The 7,863-nt window shown below is 39.5% G+C and overlaps 1 pseudogene across 1 annotated transcript; it reads left to right on the top strand.

The window, feature by feature from the left end:
• Positions 1-6,126: 6,126 nt before the first annotated feature.
• On the top strand, positions 6,127-7,525 carry LOC147299938 (uncharacterized; annotated as a pseudogene). Its single transcript, XR_015119989.1, has 2 exons — positions 6,127-6,650; positions 7,091-7,525. The product of XR_015119989.1 is annotated as an uncharacterized LOC147299938 (transcript).
• The last annotated feature ends 338 nt before the right edge of the window (positions 7,526-7,863 follow it).

Genomic DNA, 7,863 nt, shown 5'->3' with positions numbered 1-7,863 from the left:
TAGTAGCCTTAACTTTTTCATTATCATCCCTTTTAGAGGGGTAGTCAAAGTATGGTATATAAGACCGGTTGAGAGAAATATGCCATAGTCTCTTCGGCTGAGATCTCAGGGCATAATCAGGTATAACATAAGTCAACTCTGGGAAATAATTTTAGAGCCATACCTGGAACATCCAAAGTGACTCGCCGTACTTCGGGTTCATGGCATTGGTGGTGATAGAGTGAAGGCAGCGATAGAGATGAGCGAGGACAAACGACCTAAGAGCAAGAAGATGGCTGGATGTAAGGGCGTCGGCGATGGGAAGAACTCCTTGGTAATTTTCCCACTTCGGAAAGAGAAGATGAACTTACACAACCAGTAAGTAAGTAAAGCATGGTGCTCCTCATATATTATGGTTGTACCACCACGACAAACGTGAGTTCGAATCCACAACTCGTAGTTGAGCGTATTGTCGTGGATGTACTTAGCCTTGTGTCCAAAGTCGTCATACTCACCAAGGCGCATGGAGACCTTCACACCTTGTAGCTGGAACCCAAAAATAGTAGCCATCTCCAGAATAGTGGGTGTTATTTGCCCAAACTCTAGATCCAAAGTGTTAGTCATCGAGGACCAGAAGCAAAGTGCGGCCGAGGGTAATGCACGGTCGATAGGAACTTCATGTTTAGACATTAAGATTACATCTTTGATGTCGGCCCTTGTACAGAACATGTCGTGAACCTTCTCAACTCGGTCCACCCAGATACACCAAGCAGTCTTCATTGTGGGCCAGAAAGTTTGAGGACGTTTGTTGTTCCAGGCCCCTCACTTTGCAAACGTGAAAAAACAAGAGTCATCAGGGACACCAGTTAGGACCTCCTTCACAGCGGCGGAAAGGTTGCCAGAGAACATTGGACCCAAGAAACAATGCTCGACATCCTTTCCAGGCAACGAAATCAAGTAGTCTCGTTTTTCTTTAGTTTCGTCTAAGACCCGAACCCGATCTTTCTTAAAGACAGGGATTGGTCGTGAAGGTAGAAGGGAGAGATTTAGGGGTATCTCTGTCAACAACACCGTTCGTAGAGATGACGATCGATTTAGGAGCAGCCATTTGAGCTTGAAATAGAGAAATAAGGGAGGAGGTACGGAAGTTGTAGAAAAGAAAAGCTTAAGGTGCAAAGAAGGGTTTCAGAAAATTTTCAGATAAAGGAGGGTTTGAAGATTTTGATAGCGTAAAGAGTGAAAAAGAAACGGGCTAGGGTTTATATAGAGATTTTGATCTGGTGCGAAACGAAACAGCGTGAGGAGTAGGTGGGAATTTTGATAAAATCAAAAATTGAAATTTAAGGGCATGATTAATCATGCCTTTTGAGATAAATTTTGGGGGCTGGCATGTGAAACTAAATCACTCGATTTATGCAAAGTGAAAGGTGGCATCTAATCACACAGACATGTCACATGGGCCCGGGCATTTAATGCTACTATCACCTGGGCTTGGTCACGTGGACAAAGCGAAAGGCGATGTCAGAGCCATTGAACCCTAAAAAGCGCTTATGAATTTTTGCTAAGTGTTGAAGCTTAGTATGGCTAGGCCGAATAAAATATAATTTTGGCCATGATCTCCACGGCGTACCTTTGATATTATGAACTTGCAATGCAACAAGTCCTTATTCTTTCGGCCGTATACTTAATTAGGCCGCAGAACTCGAATTTGGGGGGAACTGTTGCTTCTAGACCTAAAAGGATGCCACATGTCATACCCTTAAAAATCGCACCAAAAAGAAGAATTTGACAAGAGTCAAATTAGTCAAAATCTCGATCGAGAATCTCACTTCTCAGCCTCAATCAGTTCACCCCTGCTTTGTTTAGTTATAACCATCCACAGCCGAGATAAGTTCGCAAACAGAGGGAATATTGATGATATTAACCCAAAGACAGTCTTTGAAAAGCAACCCTGCTACGCCCCCAATATAAAAGGGAACTTTACAAGAAAGAGAAGGACATCAACAACCACCCCCAAAAAATCTTCAAATCCTAGAAGCTTTCAATATTCGAAAGTCCAGTCTTGTCAAATCATTTCTCTGTTATTCTCCATTGTTTTGATGATTCTCTAGCTTTATATTATAAAAGGCTTTTAGCTTTTGGCTTTTAGTATTTGTCTCATTTATGTTTAAGAGTTGTTTTGTTTTGTTTTGTTTTCATTTCTTGTCTGTTGAGAGTTATTTAATGACACTTGAAAAGTTTTCACTGTTCTTAACTTTAAATATCTTGGTAGCTGAATGAATGTTATTTATGATTTCCTTTGACTAGCTCTTTTGTTTTCTCCATCTCTTTGAAGTTATTATACACTGGGCAAAAAACCACATTTGTTTCCCAGGTCTAGTGACTTTTCAAAGTATTTTTAACTGTCTTCTTTAAGATTATTACTAGCTTGCTTTCACTATTGTTTTAGGAAATTATATGATTGAGCATAAGACATGGCTCGGTTTGTGGTAAGGACCACTATTTGTTACCAGCCTCATCCAACCCATATCTCATTCGTATTTCATATTAAAGTATAATTTTTTATTTTGAACCAAACCGATTTATCCCCCACTATTTTTATTTACGAATTCACTCATAGAGTAAGGACCTTTACGGATTAAGCGAAGTCCTAGACTAACGAGGCAGGAAAAGGACTCCGGTCGAGAGAAAATGTTTTCTAGGCCCATGATCGCCTGATCTCAAATCTCAGCCTAACCTAGAGATCTCGACCGAGATTCTTGTTTTCACTCCGTCTTAGAGAGATGGTGGCACACTCGTAACCCTCGTGCCTACGTGGCATTAGGACCTGTATTTTAGGCCAAAACACCCTTTGGGGATAGCTCTACGTGCACGTATGACAATTATTTGCCCTTCCTGGTATGATGCAGTATTTCGTACAAGTGTATGGCTAGTTTATCCTTGCCCTGCCTTGTACAATGGAGTATTCTATACAGGTGTACGTATAGCCATTTTATCCTCTCCATGCCCATGCAATGTAGCATTTCGCACGAGTGTATGACCCGTTTTCCCCTTGGGGTACTAGTGTAGTATGGTTTTACATGATTGGTTGAGATTTATCAAATGCAGGAGATTTGATTCATGATTTTCTGTATATGGAGCATATGAGACATTTCACATAGATGGTCAATTTCAACTTGAGCATATTTTAATGATTTTTCATTGAAGTATAGTCTATTTAGATAATTTAATTTTCAGCCGTTGATCTTTCAAATAAACAAAGGTTATTCATATTTGGCTACTATTGGGTTTTTGCTTTCTGCATGAGAATATTGGAATTCATAAATTATATTTTTAATTATTCGATTTACTAGTCAAATAAATATCTTGATTTATCTAAATAATATTGTATAGCATGTTTTAACTACAGAAGGTCGGTTTTTACCCAACAACCGACCCATTACCAACCTATTTTCCTGGCCGATGTGCAATCGACAACCGACCCACAAAATTCGGGTCGAGTGTTACCAACCGACCCATAAAAGTTGGGTCGAATGGTGGTTGCTAAAATGTGGAAAGTCAGTTGGTCGGATAACCGACTAATCAACCGACTTTGGGATTGTTTTTGGGCCTTTTGCTACTTTGGGCTGTGTGTATGATAGTTACTAGGTTTAATTATCCTCTCTTGCCTCCCTTTTCATTTCAATATTTTATCTATCTCTTTCCACTTACTTCCTCACTCTCACACAACAACCACATTAGTGTTGTGACTCTGCTTTTTGGAGATAGGACAGATCGAGGTGCCGCCGAGTTCCACCATCTGCAGTGGTCATTGGTTTTGAGTTGTTAGTCTTGTGATCATAAAAAAAAAAAAACTGCAGATTGCCAAAGGAATTTACCAAGGTCATTGATAAAATAAGTAATAACAAGCAAGTGTTGCCGAATCAAAAAAATAGAAAACAAAAAATGTTGTTGGCGTTTGGTAGTTGTCAAGTGCTAATTAAAATCAATGTCAAGTTGATTGGAAAGAACACCATGCAATAGAAAGAATACCATGGTTGTCAAGTTAATGAAGAAATACACAACATTGAAGATATGATAGAACCATAGCCTCAAGCCATTGTCTTCCTTAGTAGAAATCTTATCATCTTCCTTTTACCAAAGCATGGACAATACATTCAAATTATTCACTCTTTGAAAAGATAGGTGTTGGACCACATCAAAGAGCCCTTGGTCACTGAAGAAGAAGACATGGCCAGTACGGTCATTTCACACAATACATGTCCTTTTAACCAACAATGTTGCTATTTGCACACCCCCATCCCTTAATTAATGAATTTACAAAATTACCCAAATGTGAAAAAGCCAATTCACACACCCATCTCTCTCTTTCCTCTCTCTTCTCTCTTCATTTCTCAGTATGTCTGGCCCAATCAGAAACTCCCACCCCGACCAACATTGAAGCTCCCAGCCTCCCTCCCTCCCTCCCCCCTTCACTTGACCCACCCATCCCCTCCCATCCCCTTCCATCCCCTTCTCTCTCTCTCTCTCTCTCTCTCTCTCTCTCTCTCTCTCTCTCTCTCTCAACCAGCCTTGGCCAAGCCAGCCATTGCCGACCACCTCCCGGCGAGCATAGACCACCATTGGAAGAATTAATGAAGCTACCAGCCTCCCTCCCTCCAGGCGAGCAGAGACTAGTGCCAAACGGGTGTCTCGGGTCGCCATCCTTGGTTCCTACGCTCGGTGGTGGGCAGAGGCGGCGTAAGCTGCGAGCTGGTGGTCGACGTAGAGGAAGTTGGCATGACAGCGTGGTCGAGCGCGAGCTGGGCAAAGGCATAGGAGAGAGAGAGAGAGAGAGAGAGAGAGAGAGAGAGAGAGGTTGGGTGGGTCGGGTGAAGGGGAAGAAGTGGCTCGGTGAGGGAGAAGGGGAGGGAAGGGGAGTGGCTGAGTGTGGTTTTTTTTTTTTTTTTTTTTTTTGTGAGTTGATAAGGTGTGTTTATGGATATTATTGTAATTGGGAAGGGTTTGTATGAGACAATTTAATTGTGGGGTTAGGGTTTAGAGAGAGAGAGAGGCTGGGTGGGTCGGGTGAAGGTGAGGAGGTGGTTCGGTGAGGGAAGATGGGAGGGAGGGGGAGTGGCTGAGTGTGTGTGTGTGTGTGTGTTTTTTTTTTTTTTTTGTGAGTTGATGAGGTGTGTTTATGGATATTATTGCAATTGGAAATGGTGTGTATGAGACAATTTAATTGTGGGAGGAGTGTGGGAGTGTGAAGTGAGAAAAATGAGAAAAAAGTGTGTAAAAAGAAAAAAAAAAAGTGTGCAAATAACAATATTCTTAACTAATATACGTGTATAAATGATTCTTCAGTCCAATTTCTTTTTATTAATAAGTGTATTTAGGAGCTAGAAGTAATTACTTATTAAAAAAAAAGAGCAAATTTCACTTTGCACCCTTGAGGTTTGCTCAGATTGTCAAATTGCTCCTTCAGGTTTCAATTTTGGCAATTTGAAATTCAAGGTTTGAAATCAAAGACAATGTGGCTTTTCAATAAGTCTGACTTAGGACCTTTTTGGCACTGCTTTTTAGAAGCGCTTTTACTGGAAACGCTTCTGTTAAGAAACACAAACAAATTTTTATAAAAATTATAAGTAGTTCATGTAAAGCACCTGAAAGTGCTTCCTAAAGACATATGCTTCTCAAAAATATCTTAAAAGCGCTTTTATAACCAAAATCGCTTTTATTCATTTATGTCAAACGCAACCAAAAGCGTTTTTACTAATCTGAAAGCGCTTTTGACAGTCCTATAAGCAGTGTCAAATGAACCCTTAACAGTTAGACGTTAAATATTGCTTATGTGGCACATGTGGGACCTATATGGTTAATTGTTGATGGTTAATTGTTTCAAATAAATTCAATTGTTGACTTCTTGATAGAGGATTTATATCTCCGCCCATCAAATATACAACAAAACAGCACTTTCATCACAACCTAGGAAGCTAACAAGATCAACCACATGATTTTTTGCCTTTTTCTGTACTCTTACAAGATGAATATTTTCGAAATTATCCTTAAGATGGGTTGTAGACATTAATTGTTGATCTCACATGTGCTACATAAATATTTAACTTAACAATCAGACGCAAGCCACAAGAGTGCAATATGAAATTGCTCGTAAAAAAAATACAAAAATTCACAGCCTGATAACTGATAAGCCTTTCGCAACTAAAGTCAGTCCTCACTCCTCAGCAGCGACCAACGCCGACTTCCAAAGTCCCAAAGGCCAAAACTCTTCAATTCAAAACAGCAAATGGCTCCAAACCCTGTATCACTCACTCGTAAAACCCCGCTCTTAAACCGTTTCGTGGGTTATTCTCGTATACCCATTTGCATTCTGGTCCTGAGTCTAGGATTGCAGCAATTACAGTTCAGAAAAGGGGATTTAGAAACTCTTCTTTGTGCCATTCTTACTCGTATGCTCTGAATTCTGGTGATGGAGTTGTGGTTAAGAACTTGGGTCGTCCTGAAATAAGGTTTGGGAAACTGGGTTTTGACCGGTATCGTCTCTCGGTGGTTTCGGATGATGGGGTCGGGCGGAACTGGTGGATATGGCGGTTCTGGTGATGGACATTATAGTGGCGGAGGTGAAGGCGGTGGCGATAGTCGTGGCGAAACAATTGGTCCTTGCTCTCATGGTAACATTCAGCAATTTTTAGTTCTAATTTCCTAGCTTTGTGATGTTATGCGTATTTATGATAGCTAGAGCAATAGATTGACTTTTCAAGACGTAAAATGAACAAAAGAAAAACGAAAACGGTCTATAAAATTTGTAATGAAACAATTGGTAACTGGATTTCACGGATGAAAATAGACAATATACAACGGGTGTGTATGTATAACTACTTGTAGATCAACGGTTAGAATATATACAATAGGGTAATGTTCTATTGCTCAGGCACTGCATCTGGGCCACGTATTCATCAGTCAAGATATTCACAGTTTTGCAAGAGAACATTTCCGTGTATGAGAGTTAGTAATCTTCAGACACTTACGTTTGGCCTATTAGACTATTAATAATTAGTTACCAAATTCTAAATCAGGAGATGAAAATTTATCGATTTTATATTTATTACAGGTATTTGGATCTTCTTGCAAAGTATCCTGTGTCAATAAAAGCTCTGACATCTGCACTTTTAACTCTCATTGGAGATTGATCTGCCAGGTATAGTTACTGTAGTTGTTATTAACGAAAATTATTTAATGATTTATATCTCTTTCTTTGTGATATTCTGCTTGGTTATTTCTAAATTTTGCACTTTTGGTATGCCTGTTGTTAATTTTACTAGATAGTCAAAACAAAAATTGTACTACTGTATATAACTTTTTTTTTTTTTCTTTATGTTGAAAATTAAAATAGTTGATCAAAAGTATTCACATAGGTTGCATCATGTCTATACACTACAACTGCATCAGTATGCAACTTCTGTTTCAAGGTTGCATATATTTAAACACCATGTGCTTTCTTGTTCACTTTTGTTTTCTCTCTTTATTGCTCCTTTTGGCACTTTTATTCTTAATAAATTGTTCACTAACATCATTTGCGGTAGCATAATGGTATTGATGTTTCTTTTTAAGGGGATGGGGATTGGGCTTGCGGTGCCAAGGTAGTTTAAGACATCCTGTTTCTAGATGCTTCAGTGGCCGAACTAGGGTTGAAAGGTGATATGCCGGTATAAGATTCATGTTCCTGGCCCCAAACAAATAATATGTCTTTGAAATGTTATAATGAGGCAGCCCAAACAGGATGCATTTTTGTGTCCCCGGAAATGAGAAATAGTTTACTATAAGTGAGATGAGTGTTTATTATATAGAGGACTGTGAGAGCACAGAATTGAAAAATTTCTGAAT

Source organism: Dryas octopetala, chromosome 1 (genome assembly GCF_963921425.1).
Source record: "Dryas octopetala chromosome 1, drDryOcto1.1, whole genome shotgun sequence".
Lineage (NCBI taxonomy): Eukaryota > Viridiplantae > Streptophyta > Magnoliopsida > Rosales > Rosaceae > Dryas > Dryas octopetala.
This window is presented reverse-complemented; position numbering and strand designations above follow the sequence as displayed.